General features: G+C 39.4%; 1 protein-coding gene across 8 annotated transcripts in view; it reads right to left on the bottom strand.

Moving 5' to 3' along the window:
* foxp1b (forkhead box P1b) overlaps positions 1 to 18926 on the bottom strand; it is a 155970-nt gene extending 137044 nt beyond the window's left edge. For 5 of the 8 annotated variants that reach the window (XM_085273069.1, XM_085273055.1, XM_085273064.1 and 2 more), the window contains exons 1-3: positions 18585 to 18713; positions 14591 to 14666; positions 836 to 897 (exon numbers count right to left, since the gene is read on the bottom strand). The gene's annotated coding sequence lies outside the window, so the exon portion shown is untranslated. Of the gene's footprint in view, positions 1 to 835; positions 898 to 14590; positions 14667 to 17880; positions 18435 to 18584; positions 18714 to 18788 lie in introns of those variants that run through there. The other 3 variants (XM_085273056.1, XM_085273057.1, XM_085273058.1) reach the window with 3 other exon arrangements.

Genomic DNA, 18926 nt, shown 5'->3' with positions numbered 1-18926 from the left:
TGACCAGCAATCCAAAACCCAAAGATACAAAGATTTAAGCTACTTTCACAGAAGACTCTGAAAACCAGCAAATATTTAGGAAGCTGTGAATTTTTATGCTTTTATACTCTTTCTGAATTCATCCAAAAATCAGGTGTCAACTATTATTATTCAGTTAATCACCTCACTGTTTCAAGAAGATAATATAAGGACATTTTAAATGGTTGTAATGGCCAGAACAGCTAGAATTACAACTTCACCCTCAAAATGTTACCCAAATCATGGTTAAACTTTTGTATTATTATCCTTCATACTTGAATCGAACAATATCATATCATTGTTTTAAGAGTTTCCATTTAAAAGGTCTGAATTGGGACCTCCAGGAATAGGGGGTAGTGAAGTACCCCTGATTGACTGTCCTGATTCTCCATCTGGGAAAACAGCCACTTACAAGAGCAGCCTTTTTTAAACTGCTGGCAAAATCTGGACAAGTGGGGCAGCAGTTTAGAAGCCTGGGACCAGTCCTCACAGATGCAGAGCTGAAGTTTATTTATTTAAAATAATTGCAATAATGGTCACTAAAATTAGATATTTTCCCCAAAACAGTAAACTCTCTCCGGGACTATTTGTGTCTCTATTATTCACATCTGTGCTTAGTAGCCAGTGAAGCCTAACAGTGAAACTGCTAAAAAACTGACGATATTCTGTTGGGATGTGTTTCAAACAAATTATGGCTTGAAACACGTAAGCCGAAAAGTCACATCTTACAGTGCTTTGAAGACACTTCACAGACAAACAGCAGGCACATTACTGTATGCAGTAAGAGAAGAGTTATAGTGGGAGGACTGACACATACCCTGATCACTGGTGCAGGGTCGACTGGCACGCCATTCCTCCAATCAGACTTCAGCTTACGGTCTTGAAGGCAGGACCACGGGGGTTTCACACAGAGGACACAAACAGAGAGAGAGAGAGAGAAAAGGAAGGGGAAAGATACAAAGATTACAAACAGGAAGTGAAAGGTGGGGAAAGCCCCTACCCCGGTCCGCGAAGCCCACGCGTACAGAAATGACATAAGGAATGTCAAAAGTAAACGTGATGGTCTTCAGCCACAGGTATTTGTTAAGTTATGACACACTGATTCCTGTTGGCATCTCTTGGCCTATATGCATACCAAGTTATCTTCCTTTCATATCAGAACATGCACATAAGAAACTATGACAGGTACACAATGAAAAATATCAAAAGTGTTTGTATCTGTGGTTTATGTCTCACCCTAAACCAGTAAAGATGTTACAATATTCCCTTTGAGTATTTGCAATATCAACATAACAATACGCTGAATTGATTTTATACAGCGTGTACTTTATAATATGTAAATGTAAAAAAGAAAAACAGCAAAGAACATGACCAAATCGCACAACAAAATAAGCAAGGTGACACAAAAGGATAATTAAGGTTGTGTAATAGGCGTTAATCACCGTCGTGATATGACAAGAAAAATGCCACAACTCTGAGTGGTTTGATGAGTGTAAAACAGAAACATGAGTAACATATTTTATATTACTGTATAGTCTTTGACATAAATGTCACAGCACTTGTACATTCCAAAATAGCTTGTAACACGACACGCATGTAGTTTATTTAAAAACCTGTTTAGCTCAAAAGCATTCATCTGTAGCCAGATAAACAAGTGGAAAGAGGCTAATGACTTCCATATACAACTCAGATCATGCAAATGAGGCTGCATAACAGATTACATCTGGTTTTGTCCCTGTCACAGGAGTCACGGCTGCATGTGTGGCTTGTTGGCCCATGATATATGTGTGTACATGTTTGCTGTTTAATGTGGCTGTGTCTCTAGCAACACAGCAAAGCAGTGCAGCTCCCAGTTAATTGGCCTGCTCTATGAGAAAGTGTGTTAAAAACCAAATCTATAACTCTGTGTGTGGAGCGGTGTAGCTTTCCAACCAGACACAACAAACCACAGCCCAAACGTCCCAGCTCCTCATAATTCACCAGTATGGAATTCAACTAACCCCATTAGTGCGACTGCTGTTTCCACAGGCCGTCCACATTCCTGGGCCTACCATTGGCCCAAGATAAGACCCTTCTGATTACTCTGTTGCATGCCTGTCATTACTCACAAAAAAATGTTGATCCCAACAGACAGCCCCCCTCATGGATTGATGGCTCCTCTATTGTGTCCCCATGCCCTTCAATTGAAGCACTTGCTTTCAGACGGTCCCCTAACTTCAAGTTTGACGACAGAGGGCAGTCTGTGACTTCGGCCAAGGATTGCTGCCAAGTTTGCCACATCAAAAGTACAGCACTCAGACTTCATGAGAAGATCCAAATATGATGGGATTTACGCGCTGTATCACAAATAGACTGGGATTTCATGAGCTCTCAAGCGCTCTTATGATTTGATGTTTAAAAAACTATTTGGCCAATAGCTAATAATGATATTTTCCAGTCTTTTTATTTTGTATCTATTTAGTTATCTCTTTGTTCCTGGTAAACAAGGACATCTCCTTTTCGAGAAATAACATACTACTCGACCACAATATCCTAGTAATTTCTGGTTATTTATCTATATGCTAATACTAGTCGGCAGTGCCAAAACTGACCTAAATTCATAATCAGACTATATATCAGTGCATCCATATATCATACAAAAATATCAGAAATAGCTTTCTATGAATGTAACTGAGTAAGCAACTTTATGAGTAAACAACTAAAAGTTATATTTCATCCTCCTCTAGACGTACACTCAAGCTTGCTCTGTCACCCAGGACTATTTAAATCTTCCGACTGGGCAGAGGCCCATGTGTGAACATCACTGCTGCCTTGAATGTGTACTGTGTAAAGTCTGAAATTCAAGGGAAGGGTTCAGTAAGATACATTCAAAGTGAGATGGCTCTCTGGTTTAGTGTAACTTAAAATCAGCTAGAGTCAAGTCACCGACTGGGCCGCAGAGCAGAGACTGGGACACTGGCGGTGAATCGGATCAATGGCCTGACCCATTAAGTCACAGCACTCCCAGCACCTCATTTAATAAGAGGCGATCTTTGGGAACACCCCTAGCTGACCCATGCTACCGGGGACCATTACAAGAGAGTGGTGTTTCAGGACCAACGCCCACTTGACCCGGTAGCGTAAAGACACCGAGGAGATCCACATGATTTAAACTCCTCCCTAAGACGTGCTGACAAGGTTACAGGGTCAACACAGACATTAACAGGTCAGTGTGTGGCCCACTTGGGAACAATTACTCCCAGTCACAGCTAAGTGGACACTTGATTGAACACGACGGAGGCAGGACACACTTCCCACAGATAACAATCCCCAGAGCCATTTAGGATAAAAAGCCCTTGTGATACAGCCTTTATGGACAAAATTCATCTTCCTTTTCCCTTTTAAAAGAATGTGAGAGTGTGATAGAGAGCCATTCTCTGGAAGAGATGAGTCTCTCAAAGCATTACCATTTTCTAGCAATACTAATAGCTGCTTATGACAAAGAAACAATTACAAGGTGACTGGGATTAAAAGCTAAACAATGTTAAGTTTTCATTTTTCTTGCCACACTCAGAATGCCCAAATTTATAAGAGCAGCAAATGAGACCAAAAGTAAAAGGGCTTAAGATGCTGACATAGATTTACTATTTCCTGAAAAATATCTCTAATTAACTATGTGAGTGTGCAGTTTGTTATGATATTCAACCTTTAGCCCACTAAAAGTTTGACTCCTTTCTCACCACAAGTGACTAAAACTTTGCTTCAACTTTAGTTCAAACATCTGGTATGTTACGAGTACACGCACTAGCAAATACACTAATAATGTGCAGCTTTGACATATACTGTAACGGAGAAAAAAACACATATTCTGAGGTATCACTTGCAAATAAAATAGCGCACACAGGTTATGTGGATCTCTGGTAAAATGGTCACTCTTGTCCTATAGTCTCTTTGCACACAAATAGGGCTTATCGATTCCCGAACACATTTCCCCGCATTTGCATAAGCTGTGTGTTGTTTGTGGTATTGTTTCTTTTTTTCCACAGGGTTTGTTTATTTATTTCTCTATGTTAGAAAATCGGTTCCACATTGTCCCTCGATCTGCAGCAGCGGCTGGCGCTGCAGCTGTTAGTTGTTAGTGACTGGAGATGACACAGTTCACCACTTCTCCAAAAAGCCAGCGAGCCTGGAGACCCGCACAGCTGCAGAGTGAGAGGAGAGGAGAGGAGAGGAGAGGATCTCTCTCCTACTTCTCTATCCCAGCCTTCACCAGTGCATCTTCAATTCACTTTGGAGCCCGGAGAACGAGCCGTGCTAACCAAAGAATTCGGCCCAATGACACAACATTAACCCATTTGTACACACAAAGTGCAAAAGCAACAGGCTCACCAGCTGACCTAATGGTTGTTGTGGCAGGGCTTTATTCCCTGGGACCGTTTTGTAACCAAGTGGGCACCATGTGAATACCATCTGTGTACCACTTATTTAAAGCTGGCAGAGGTCCCGTGGCAGCCAATCTGGCAATGAGAAAAAGGAAATAAATTGCATCATTTACTTAACATGCATTTACTGTTGTACCTGTTAAAAGCCCATGACTAAATTTTTTTTTTTTTTTCTGGTGCCACCTTTTTCTTTCAGCCAAAACTGTGTTTTATGCGTGACAAACCGAGCAACTGTCAGCGGGCTGATAAAGGAGGTTTTTCAAGATGTTAACCACATGAAATCACATTTGCCACCAAGTATATTAAGAGCCCTAAATCCATTTACACCAAAGAAATCTCCAAGTGCATTATGCACTTCACAGAACCCATAAACAGACAATAAGCATATTGTAATTATAATGCCAACTCTTTAATTACGTGTGTCATTTGGGAATGGTCGAGCTTACTAATTGTCAGAGTGATGTGAAAGGACTGGGGGAGGCTAGAAGGAGATCAAGCCTCAGGCCCCAATGAGAACCATATTCCCCACTCTCCAAGCGTGTTAGAAGGCAGAAAATTCAATTGGCATGGTTCCAAAGAAGAACAGTCCAAACAGCCTTAATCAGCAGGGACAAACTCCATGCAAATCATTTACATTAGCACGAGTGGAGAAAGCAGAAAAATATCTGTGGTTTCACTCTCACAACATGAAAGCAAGGAAACTCCTTTGCCTCCTGTAACTTCAGTAACAGGGCTCTTTATATCAGAAACATGCCTTTAGCTGACACCATCTAAAGAAGCAAAAAAACTAACAAAAGGAGGATAAAATACAAGGCGCCTATGTTTACTCCTTATGTGGAGGTGTCCTCAACACAACATCATTAGCATATTAAAATGTTTACCGGTGAAGCAACAACAACAACAACTCTGTGGCTGTAAGTGAATTAGCACTGCATATGTTTTCTTATTTCCCAATACTGATAACGAAAATGTTTAGTAAATAATACAACGCCTGTTAATCGTTCTCTCAATAGTAGCACGTAGCCACCATCTGATAAAAATCATCCATCTGTCATCTGATCAAAAACAACTTGCTAACTGCAAAAATGTTCAGGTGGATTCTGGTGGTGCATTCTACATTATTGTTTTGAAAGACTTCTGACATCAATCACAGGGCAAACCGAATGGAAGTGTCATCACAAACCAAAACATCCTGTACTGAATAATTTGAGGTGAATACTCATTTACCCTTGTGGTTTTATTTGTGTGTTTAAAAAAATCAAATAGAAATATATTTATTTCTGGCAGCTCTAAACTAAAGTTTCTCATCATTTGTCAGCTGACACATTCAACGACACATGCTGATATCTATTCAGTATGAATAAACATTTTAGATGATGCTGCAGGAGTGCTTTGAAACTCATTTTACGGGTGTTTTCACTCTTTTTACTGTAGGCTGTCACAGGAAAATAGTGCATCTATTGCAATTAAATGCTCAAATCTGTGCATATCACCAATTAGAGAAGGAAATATCGTATTTAAAAAGCAGTGGAGAACAAATTAAACAACGTTTTATCTGTTATCTTTAGAGATTCAGGGTTTGTTTGGACATGATCAGAGCCACTTCTGATGTTCACTCCATTTCTTCAGGGGTTTTGCTTGTGTTTTAGGGACTGGAAAGTTTACAGTAAAAATGAAAAATAAAAATAAATAGGTCCATTCTGTCAGCAATAATAGTTTGTTTAGACAAGAACTTCTGTTCTGATGTCAGGAATACAGTGGACCAGAGTCCAGACAAGAATTCAATTGCCGTGAACAGCCTGTGATACTAACATACGCTGCATATGGCAGTGAATGCGGTGAACAGAGATCACGGAGTGAAATATTCATTCTCTAAGTACAGAGCACCCTGAAAACACTTTGTGAGATGACATCTTCAGATGAATCATCAGCCAAGAAAATGTCAGTTAGACTATGAGAAACTGTCTCCACCATTGTTTACATATTGACTGGCATTATGTGGTTGACCCTGATGAGAACAACTCACAGTCTCCAATGGCATGATCTCACTTGGTGGAAAAAAAGCTGTCACTATGATGGTCACTGGTAGGAGGGTGTGGCGTTGCAATCAATGAAGGTGGAGGGATTTGAAGGCAAAAACAAAACAAATCTATTATTGCTTCTAGAGCATGAAATCATGCATTAGCTAATCCTGTACTGAAACAGTCAATCCTGCATCAGTGATTCTAAAATTTATTGCTCAAATTGTTCTCACCTCTGCTTTTTCCATTGCTCTGTCTATGTGAGGTTGAACTAAACACTTCACTGTGCCCTGGAAGGTCTTTTAAACAGGATCACTATTGATAAAAGAGATCAGAGTGACTGAGTGAAAGAGAAAGCGTAGATGTAGGATTCAGAATTTTCATCTACTATCCATCTCATATTCTAATGCAGCCATTATGCTCTAAAAAGAGACTGCTCATCTATTCATTTTATAGGGCATTTGCAAAAAAGATGACACTGCAAGAGGGTTTGTCAGAGTGATTAAAATTCTTTGAATTAGCCCTTCAATCTCGGCATACAATTGCATATAAAGTACACAGAAATGCACTCAAAAGCCTGGCCCGGCTCCTCTCTGTAGCAGGATATGAAAAGATTGATTTACTCATTTCTCACTATGAGTTGTTTTCAGTGTGAGAAATTGATCGGTCAACACATTAAAACCTTGTACATCATGCACCCCTTATGCACAACATGAAAAGGCTTTCAGAAAAATATCCAATAACTCAAAACAGCTAATTGCTTAAGTTACATTTATAGCATTTACAACAGGTGCAGAAATTTTTAGACAAAAGGCTGTAAACTATAAAATGTAAATTGTACCAGCCGTGAGCTAGAGGGAAAGCAACCATGGAGCATGACACTGAATGTACTTTGATGTCTTTTGCCAGTATCGCTCTTATTAGTCTTACATTTCACAATGTCTGGACTTTTAGTCAGTTCTCACACACTGTAGAAAAGCACGACTTGTGTGAGACCCTGGACCCAAAAGAATATCTAGAATTCCTTTATAATATTTTCTAGAGTACATGTAGATGATTTTCACCTACTTTTCTAATTTCGATTTGACGAGTGTTTCAAAAAGTATGAAATGAAATCAGCAGCTTGTTTTTATTTAAATATTTATTTCCCATAATAAGTTCAACAGGGTAGATGTACTTAAGGAACATGAGACTTTTTCAGATAAATAAAGGCAAATATTGCAAACTACACAAAAGGCAGCCGCTAAAGCGTTTAAGTTTCAAAATAGAACAAACGAAACAGACTAAATTGTCAATTCCACTTAAAAACAAAATATTAATTCTAAAAATAAATCTTAGTTTGTGTTACAGAAGAACAGACAAAACTGACTAACTTTTGTCAATATCAAATAAACTGAGAACTAAAAGGAAATTCTCAATCTCTCCTTGTTGTATAGCTTAGCTTTTCAAACAGTTTTAACAGTTACTTTAGTCTGACAAAAGCCGAATGACGAATTAGCGCTTCCAGTCAGAGACTGAGGCTACGTCCACACGTACACGGGTATTTTTGAAAACGGAGATTTTCCGTTTCCGTTTTAAAAAATAATCCCGTCTACACATAAAGGCAGAAATGAAGGAAAACGCTGCTATGAACATGCCAAAGCAGCAGGTAGCGCTAGATTCCTAACCGTGCAGAAATGTTGGCCAATCAGAAGTCTAGAAGCCTCGGTGGGAAAAAGTAAACAAAGCTGGGGCATAGAAGCAGAACCGAGTCGTATGTGTGGACGGACAGTAACTGTGTGTATATGTAAGCATTTAAACACTGCAGAGAGTAGAATTAACAGTATTGTAGAAATTCATTTCACCGAAACAATAACGTGGCGCACAGTGTGACGCATGCACCAGTTTATTGTATTTCCAGACTTGCTTTCGGCACAATTTACAGTGCACGCTACTCTGTTTTTTGTCAGACTTGAAATAGCCGAAATACCTTCACACTACGGAACTTCTATGGCTCTTCCGTTCGACAATCTCTCCGGCGTTGGAACCATCATCTGTTTTCTCTTCGGTCACGCTCGGTTGATTTTTCTAGTCGGCACACTCATTTCCTCCATTACCCGCTGGCTGCTTCCCAAACAAACACACGTGCGGCTTGGCACTTGTGCTGTACGTTACAAGTCACGCGACGTGACGCTGCGGCTGTGATTGGTTCGGCTCTGCGCTACTTAATTTGGATTGGCTGATCTTTTTTTTTTTTTTTTAAGAGGACAAGAGCGGCGAGGTCTATCGCGATAGCTTAATTTCTCTATCGAGTAAAAGTTATATCGCGATACATATCGTTATCGTTCTATCGCCCAGCTCTAATCCATAGCCTTTTGAGTAATCACGCTAAAAATAGAAAAACAAATAAATAGAGAAACAAAACCAATCACAAGCCCACCTTGTGTAGGTGGTTTTAGTAGCACAACAGATGTGAATTATGGTTACAATTCCCCCTTCTATTCCTGTTGAAAAAAAAGTTGCCAGAAAGTGTTTTTGCAGAACGGGAAGTTGAAAGGACATCAATTCAAGTTAAAAACTCTGTGTGAAATTCTCAGCATATGACTTCTTGAGTTATGACGAGGCATTAGTTTCGAGAGGCCTCGACTTTTGGTTTCTGAATTCCAAAATTCAGTCATTTACAGCCTCGAGTCCAAAGTTAAGGAAATTATCCAAATACGTTCAGTGATTCTATCAAAAGTATTAAAGGTATATACAGTGAAATGAATAATACATACGTGTGTGTGTGTTTTGTTTTTGTTTGTTTGTCTGGTAGGAAACCTGGCATGGGAAAAGAATTTGGTTGCTTTTTTTATGCACACTGTTTCAATGTGTTGTAAGCTTGACCGGTACATAAGTCACTATAAACACAAAGTCAGCCTTTGGCGTTCCCAGCGTCACTTTTTGCAGAGGCTGCGACCTGAAAGTGACGTGCTGTTCACATCACTCCTTAAGTACACAATTAGACTTTTTCTCATGCTTTTAACTCTACTACCTGGAACAAAATAAGCAACAAATAGGTTTCAGTTCTAGTTTAGTTTCTCTCTGTGACTCACCCACTCATTCTCTTGTTCTGTCTCCATCTTTTTTTAGACCAGCTGCATTACCCAAGTCCCCATTCACATCAACTGCAATTGCACATTTATGAGAGATATTTAAGAGCTTATGTAAATCTTGTACAGAAGCTGATCGCTAAGGTCTGCCTTTTTTTTACAACTACTTTTTGCTGCTGTCTTTTTCTTGCCACCGTAAACACTCATTTTGTTCACAGGTCACGTTTTACAAATAAGCTATGTGCCTGTTGTTCTAGCGTGCTGTTATGTCACCTGAGCACAATGTGCACGTGCACGCTTACTGTCAAGAGAGAAAGCCGACTGGTCTTAGGAAACAGAGAAATACTGCCGTTGAAATGCTGCTACAGCACCTTCTACACGATTCAGACAGCACTGAAGATACAATAAAAGTACATTATTTAAACTACAATACTATATTTTGTTTAATTTTATTAAGAGAGCTCTGTTCCATAAATTATATACCTGAACAAACTGGAAATAAAACAAGCATATGAATAGATCAACAGCTAATTTCATGACACCAATTTCATGAAACGCTATTAGTGTCACCCCCACATACTAAACAAATCAACGAAATGTTTAGACTTACATGATGATATAACAGTACTGTAGCATTCGTCTCAGGATTAACAACTCTGATAGTAACTGTGCAGTATTGACACTGCAGGGTGACAAAGCACTGCATTCAGATTTCAGGGTACAGATTTGACCAAGTTCACCTCCGTTCCATTTTACTGTGCCACTTGCCGTGTGTAACGCTATTACAGGTTGTTAGTGCACTGCTTTGTTTGCTGCCATTTGATTACTTTTTGCAGGATAACCGACAGCCACTGCGGTTGCCGCCTCCCATCGAAAAGGGACTTTACACACGTTTGCAACCTCTGATGCTGAGCCGCTCTGTGAAAGCCACAAATGTATCATACCTGACAAGGATCTCTGTGGATCTCAACTTTACACCTGATAAACACAAACCCGGAAATATTATACAGACTGGGAGTCTAGAACAAGTCAAATATGAGACTAAAATTATTTCAAAACAACTGTGGCTGTAGGAGTGTCAACGTCTGGTTTTTTGTTTCCCGCCGCAATTCAGCAACTTTGTGTAAATTGCAAACTTGCATTTTGAAGAAACGCCAAACTCAGACATGTTTCGCCAATTGGTTACAATGAAATTAATAATAATTGCTTTGTGGACGTGGCTGGGACTTGAGTTCATTGTGGCTTTTTGGTATTTAAAATATTATTGAAAAAACCCTCAATGAAACAACAGCTGAAAATAACGTAAATCTTTTTTCTGGTTTAAAAAAAACATTAAAAAAAACGAGTAACTACTTGAAACTGGCAAATACTGTCGCACACAATGGAAATATTAAATAGGAAATTATACACTGTTTTCCCACAATCTCCTTTTAAATTTTTCACTATTATCTTGCTATTCATATGTTAGTCATTTAAATGTAAATTATTTTATTACAATTAACGTTATTTTAAAAAACTGGGTGTAGACTTCATTCAATTTGTCTAAATTCATTTGTGACAGTATCATCTGAAGACACTATACTGTGGTAAAATGTAACTTTGTGTAACTTTGCTTTGTTTACAAAAAAAAAAAAGGAATGATGCATAAAAAAATATCATCCAGTACTACCAAAGTTAGCGATATCAACAAAACTACTTTAATCACAAAAACAACAGTGTTTATCTAGTCAGCACATGCAGCAAATGGCTATCCACATTATCTGCTTCAACACATAATTCCAGCCCTGGCTAATCTATTGACCAAAATGATTAAAGAAATAACTCCTGTGAAAATAACCATCTCCAACTGAGTGGTTTGGGAATGGAGCCCCACCCTGTTTACAACACTGAGAACAAAAACAAACTCCCTCCAAGGAGGCCAGGCAAATGCAAGTCACACACTCCAACCAATACAGGCAAACAACAACAACATCTGAGGATCTACTGGGAGAGCGGGCTACCAAACAACAGCAGCCTGCACACAAACAAGGTGAGAGTTTCGAACTGTCAGAGGGAGTGAACTGGAGACTGAAAGAAAGTCTGTGTGTTTGACAGAGAGAGAAAGCGAGACTCGGTGTGAAAGTGGAATTGAGTAGCAAAAGAAAAGTCAAATACCACCCGCGCCGCCCCAGTCTCAGGTCAACTGAATCATCAGGAGTCAGGGAAGATACCGTCACCGCTTTCCATGAATAGCTCACAAAACCACATCAGAATGACTTCACCGAAGCAAAAACAATAGTTTGAGAACACTCTTCCTCAATATCCAGGGGACTCTGAATGAAGAAGTAATGAATCTCAGTTAACAAGGCCATTATCAGTGAGAGAGCTACATCATCCCGATGGACTATGGATCCATAAGGCCCTTACGTCCACTGGCCTTTTATTGTCGCTATTATCTCCTAAGGTATGCCATTAACAATTGTACAAAAAAAGATGAAAGTATCGTGTGTTTGATCTCACACTGTACATCATCATAGTAAACAATGAGGCTGTATAAGGGACACAGGCCCAATTAGCCATCTCTGCTCTCAGCTGTCAAGTGTTTAAACAGCTTGCTAGGATGATAATAGTAACCTGCATACTTTCATCTGTGCTCCAGACTCATCAGCAAGGTAGCACCTTTGCTTAAGCGCTGCACTGCATCTTGGGTAATTACTGCTTCCCAATTACCTCCCAGCTGGTAAATATATATCAAATAAACAAGCAACAACCCGTCAATTAGGAGCGCCGTTTCATAATGGGGGTACAAAATGATGTTTTATGCAGAAACAGAGGAAAGCAGAGAGAAAGGGGTAGCATTCAACATCAAAGTGAACTTGTATCTGTTAACTGCACTTACAGTACATCTGAGCATAGCAGTTTGTGAAATAATTAAATCACACGTGTTTACAACTAGTATGAGACTCTAATTAAAGGTATTTTTAATTACAAACAGGGTGAAAAAATACAGCTTGTGATGGTGCTGTTGACTGAGAATGGACTTAAAAATGAAATGTGGCCTTTTCTTCACAGATGAGTGAAGTGGGACAGTAACATTGTCGAATTCAAAGGCAAGGAGAACAGCTGCAGCAACAGTCTGTCAACAAAATTTGCATTGCTGCTCTTTCCTCATCTCCATTACTCTCTCCTGTCTCTCCTCAAGCCCACGGAGCTGCCGGCTCAGATCTGAGTACTCTGATGGCTTATCACATAGCGAGCAGCAGGCTAAGCCGGAGTGATGCGCCCAAAAGACATGATCAAAGCACACCAACTTTCCACCCAGCAATGATGATGGAAGAGCAGGCTCTGCCATGTTATGTTTCTTATTATGCTTGGACTGGCAAGTGAAAACACAGCAAAGAAGTCAAAGATGAGGCCCTAAAAAAATTTCTCCTGCAACCTCATTTTATATTTTTATTATTTTATTTTTTCATATCCCTACTATACTTACAGAGGCTTAAATAGTAGTCTGTGACATTTTCCTATCAATAAATGTCAGTTTTGCTACTCTTATTCCCACATACCATAGTATTGATCTAATCTACAAGCAAGCCCTGAAAGCTTTTATTTTGAAGTGCTAGAGATCCAGCTTTGGATAGGTTTTAAGATTTACACAGTGCGATTCAAGTAAAGTCTCCTTTTCTTCTGCATGAACAGAGAAATCTGTGCCATAGCATGAAAAGCCACCAAAGATAAAAAGTGAAAATTACAGCGTGGCAACACAAGAATCAAACTCTTCACGAACAGACAAACTACATCGCAGATCTAACCACACGGCTCAACTAGAAAACGGATTCTAGTGAAGTCAGCTTAAAGATACTAAACCACACAAGTTGCCACTGACATATTGAAAACATTTTTTTTTGCCTTTTTTTATTACAATTTTTGGATTATGATTTTTCACATTGTATTGAGTCACGTCTACGTTAGATAAATATCACAATTCCTACACCAGTGAAACAGGCTGACTTTTTAACACCCTGCATCATATGAGCTCTGGAATTACAACACAGCTGACCCTTTTATCTCAACAGTAACCATTAGGGATGCACCCAATCACCTTTTTTTCCATTATACCATGTCCTAATTTAACACCGTTGGTGGTTAGGTGTAAATAAGATGCATTCCTCACTGTGAGAAACAGAGTGGGACTGTATAAGACAACATTGGTCTTGACTCAGACACTGCTTTCCAAACCTGGTAAAATAAAAAGTAACAAATAAATACATCAATTTTACCGACTTTAAAGAGAAAAAAACAAATACAAAGTTTAGAAATCGTATTCATCTTAATCATCGAATTCATTTGCACTAGTTTAATCTCACTTCAGTGTAGGCAGCTGTTATTTACGGTCATGTATAGTAGTGTAGTTTCACCTTTCCTCCACTCAGTCTGAGTGCACTTTATTTTACTGTTCCTCACACACACACACACACACGTTTACATGGAGTGGAGAGAGGATACGAATGAAGTGAAAAATATTAAAAGAGCTGGCAACAACACTTAATGTTACCACAAGTGCAGTAAACACAAAACATAAAAACACTGAGAGAGACCAAGAGAAAGAAAGCATCACTGCAGTTTTTCAGTTGACCACAGTTTGCAGGTTATCTTCAAATTTTGGCAAACATAGCCATGAAATCTATTGACATAACTAGCGTGAAAACCCCCCAAACTGCTGAGATTTTCCTGTTAGCTTCTTCGATGCTACTTTAGCTCTCTGCTTGCACCTGATTCACTGCTGCTGATATATGGCATAGTAACTTAGATCATATTGCTGTCATTGATGGTTGAGTCAGGTTTTGACGTCAGGATTTTCCTGATATTCTATCCAAACATTAAATTAGTTCATCTGTGATTACGGTTTTATCTTTTTTTCTGCAGTGACAAGCAAAGCAACAAACGTTAGTGTCTACATCACTTCACACTGTAAGGAAAAAATACTTATCTGCGAGACAAATCACACACAGAGAGAGGCTTCAAACATAAGTCAGTGTCTACATAAACTATGGAAGTTTTAACAGAGTTGGGAACCACTTACAGTTCTGATGTCACAAACTGTCACAAGTGGCTTTAGATTATTCTCAGAGCTGGCTTCACTTCCTGTCCATGTTGTCCTGGAATGACAAACAGAACAGCACGTTATTATCTAGGGGGTCAGTAAACAACCTATATACACTCAAAACACACACATATGTGGTACATCTTTAGGTAGTGTATAAAACAAATACGCTATTATGTTGTTATTACACTGGCAAATATTAATAATAAACATATTTCTATCATAATGTTACACTGATGTTCAGGTCACAGCTTCTGAGTAATGTGTGAGTGAATCTGTGAGCAAAACAAACCGGGATGTTGCAGAAATACGGTTCATTGACACAAAAAAAAGCCTGATTAAATTCAGCCGAAAATGTGAGTTAATCTGTGTGAATGATTATCAATACATTTTGGAGAAAAATCCCTAAAAAATGATATTATCAGCCCAACCGTGCAACATCATAAACACACACACAGACTGGACAGCTGATAGAAACAGGTGCTGAGGTTCAGCCTGGCAGCTGAGCACAGCTTGCAGCATATGCCTGAGCCCCTCATGTCTGGACCAAAATGTTTGTAGCTTACCTGCATCCTTCCCCAAACCTTCTGTGGTGTTGTATTACAGAGGAAATTCTGATTTTTAAGCTACTGCATTGTAGCTCGAGAGAAAAACATGGACTCGTAGGAATAAGAGCACAATTATCATATTAAACTGTTTGGATATTCGTATAAGTCTACCAGCAACAATTCATAACACTGTCTATTCACTTATTTATAACTAGCTAAATTTGGAATATTTTGATTATTTACTAAAAATATATAGATGTGGATGGGTTCCGCTGCACTCCTAAAAACACCAGTGTCCCTTCTCTTAAATTGTTTGTTCCTGTTTGCTTTCTCTTATGTGATTAAAATAAATACATTTTATTTTGAAATCCAATGTAAAAACACCATAGAGGATAAAGTAAATATTCTTATATATTTAAACAGCTCAAGCATAATTTATTTCCCAGCAATAAACAGGCTGTGCTCCAATGTTGCACTGTATTCCTAAAACACAACACCAGTAGTAAATTCATTTTGTAACTCAAGTTAATTGATTGTAATTGCATGCTCTCTCTCCTCCCATGCAGGCGGATGACATTTTTTTGTCAGCATCCCTGCCTTTATTAAGGACAGATGACAGTAGAAGACAGTAATTAATGGCTGCCCAAGTTAATAGCCATCCTGAGCGTTTTGGCAGTCTCCATAGAGACCGAGGAGCTGCGCAGAGCTCACCTGAAGCTGTCCACTCTCTGACCAATCGCCTTTGCTGTCACAGAGAACAGTCTGCCAGGGGCCGCGCCACAGGGGCCGGGACACACTAACCTTTACCCTGGAAATATTGTTCTGCTTTCCTTTGTTATCCATTCATGTAACACGGCATTAATGAGCATGCTACACTCATATTCATATTGCCGGTACTCTTCTCCCCCTTTTGTGTCGTGTGAATCAAACATGCAAAAATCACACGACAAATTCATTTACCAGAAAATTCCCTTTTATTCATCTGTCACTTGTCTTGGTTTGTGGAAGAAAAAAAAAGGTTTCGAGCAACTGGTTTTGAGGGCGTCTTGTAATCTGCAATCAAATGAGGGGTGAAGCAGGCAAATAAATCTGAAGGAAACAATATAGTGAAAGCAGAACCTTATTCCCACACTGGACCCGAAAATAACTCTCCTTATCATTCAGCTGCGAGCTCGGGTGCACAGTCAGTTTACAGCCCCTCTGTACCCAGCACAGGGTATTTCAATGTGTGTTCACAAATACTGAGCCGTCAGATGAAAGAGAGGGCCGCTCCACTCAGGGATGGGAGTCCTCGCACTGAATGCATGAGTGACTGATTACTTTCTTACCAGTTGAACCTCGGCTCTCTACAAAGAAGAGCCTTACCCAAGCCTGAAGAGGCCAAACTAGTAACAAGGGCTTTCTAAATTATACAAAATCACAGATTGGTGTGTTAAGCATCTTGCGTCATTACAATGCATACAGCTGCTCTTCCTCAAATTTCAAGCTATTTTTTTAAAATCCCCCTCGCCAGCTCAATTTATTCAGTTTCAGTACGGAGCAGGAAAGTACAGTCTTTCTCATTTGTAGACGGAGGCGTGGGGGACACACTTAGGTCGTTCCCATCAGAAACAGCAGAAGGTTGAACGTCTGTATGTAATAGCCGTGTCAAACAGCAGGCCCTGGAAAAGTTGCAAAGAAAGTTCATCCTGAGTTTTTCCTTTTTTCTTCTTTTTTTTGGGAAACCTGGGTCAGCATTTGCGAAGGTCCATTTCTGCATAAGTGAGCACACAAACCCCAGTGCCTGTTCAAATAGTCTGCAGCTCTCTCTCAGGCAGCTCATGACAACAGCCCAGCAGCAGCACTGTTTGATCTCCAATGTTTTCCTTAATCTGGGTTGTCAAGGTTCGCTTGTTGGAGGCTGTTTACTTTACTTCTCCTACAAAAAAGTGTTTTTTTCCCCTCAGACAATGACTAATCCAAAGACCAAGAAGGAGGGAGCACTGCCAGCAATAGTTGTTAAAGCTGCAGTTTCCCTTTTGTAAAATTTCAGATTTTAGTTGTCAGCTGCAATCTTACTGTATGAAACATTAGGGCAAGACTTTATTTATTTATATTTATTTACTTTAGTTATTAAAAAAAACTATAATAATTTTTGGCACTATTTTAATTCTGCCTAATATTAAAAATTAATACAGTCTGAGTGTATCAGATAATTTGTTTATTAGTTATCCACTGTATTTGTAAATAGTGCTTATTTGCCTGTAAGACCCCTTTTAAAAATACACTTTAAAATAATTTTAAGAAAATGTTTTAACGTGTTTGCAATAGGTGAGCTTAAATGCTACTGTGCTGTACAACATTCCTTTGCACAAATAATAATGTTACTGTCTATTAGTTTAAAAAAAAGTTTAACTACACTATTGCAACAACTTGATCTGCAAATATTAAATTAACAAACAAAACAATCTCCATTTTCCGTACAGTGATCGCAGCTCCAGCCAATTTACATTTATGAAAATGTTCAACTGTAACCCACAGCACATCTTATTCAACACAACCATTGTCTCACATCCTGTGCAAACCACTATAAAAGTTGAAATATATAACGTTTAACACTTTCAAAGCGCTATTTTACGTTACCACAGCCATAATTAGGAATTAACTCCGTAATTCCTTTGTGTTAATGAAACGTTACGAAATGAATATCCGCTTTTACTTGTGTTGGGTACACAGCCTTACCGCTGAGCAGGGAAGCCACACCGAAAGAACACGCTTGAATAACGCAACTGATGGACAGCTAAATAAAAGTAATGATAACTTTCAAAGTTGAGGGCTTGCTACACTTCTGACTTCCTCCGGTCTTTCTGAGTTTGGAGCACAGCTAACACGTGGGGGAAAAGCTCCATCCCTGGTTTCACTCCAAAGAAATCACGGCACTCAAAACTTCCCCTTCACCGTGTAAAGTTTAACAAAAAAAACAACTTTTACAGCGCATCCTTAATATGTAGCGTAGTAATTACGGTCTGTTAGCGGCCATTGCTAAGCAGCACGTTATAAACATGTAGCATTCATTTTGAAAATACTTTTTGGACGAGAGGTGCATTTCCCCCCGGGGTCTCACGAGTAGCCTCAACTAAGTTAGAAACCCAACTTTTCCCAAAAAAGAAAAAGAACAAAAAAGCAGAGGGTAAATATAGAGTCGTAAAGATATTCTTGTAAAAGCCGCTCGGTACAGCTGCATTAAAACGGCGCTACCTATCGCCCTACGTTATAATAATACAGGTGTATATTTATTTCGCTATTTGTAACAATTCGGCAAACAGCAAGACAAAACCGAGACAAACTCGGTGCGAGTATCCGAGTGCAGCTGCAGCAGCCGCAGCAGGTATCTAGACACGAAACAGCAAAGCTAACGTTAACATTAGAATAGTAGTGAAACTTACCAGAACGGAAAAAAACGCTTTACAGCAGCTAACAGGGCGCACGCGGAGGGTACCGATTCGCTAGTATGAGATAACGAAGCCGTGCACGCGAGCTTGTGTACCGAGAATGCGTGCAACAACAAATCACACAGTAAACAGTGAATATTACTCCGCCCGGGAGGTGGAGGGGGGGAACTAACTAAGTAACTTAAAAGATAATCTTACCGAGGGCGTCGAAATAAAGCGAAATGTGGAGTTTCACACTCGCTGCCTGCCAGTCTTTCTCGCAGGAAAAGGCACGAGCTCCTTGCTTAATGTTCTTATTAGATTTTAACACGCTGTGAAAAGAAGGAGGAAAAAAAA

The sequence above is a fragment of the Mchenga conophoros genome, linkage group LG5 (genome assembly GCF_057382185.1).
Source record: "Mchenga conophoros isolate Kocher_MC1m ecotype Shallow Benthic linkage group LG5, M_conophoros_male_GT1.1, whole genome shotgun sequence".
NCBI classification, from domain to species: domain Eukaryota; kingdom Metazoa; phylum Chordata; class Actinopteri; order Cichliformes; family Cichlidae; genus Mchenga; species Mchenga conophoros.
This window is presented reverse-complemented; position numbering and strand designations above follow the sequence as displayed.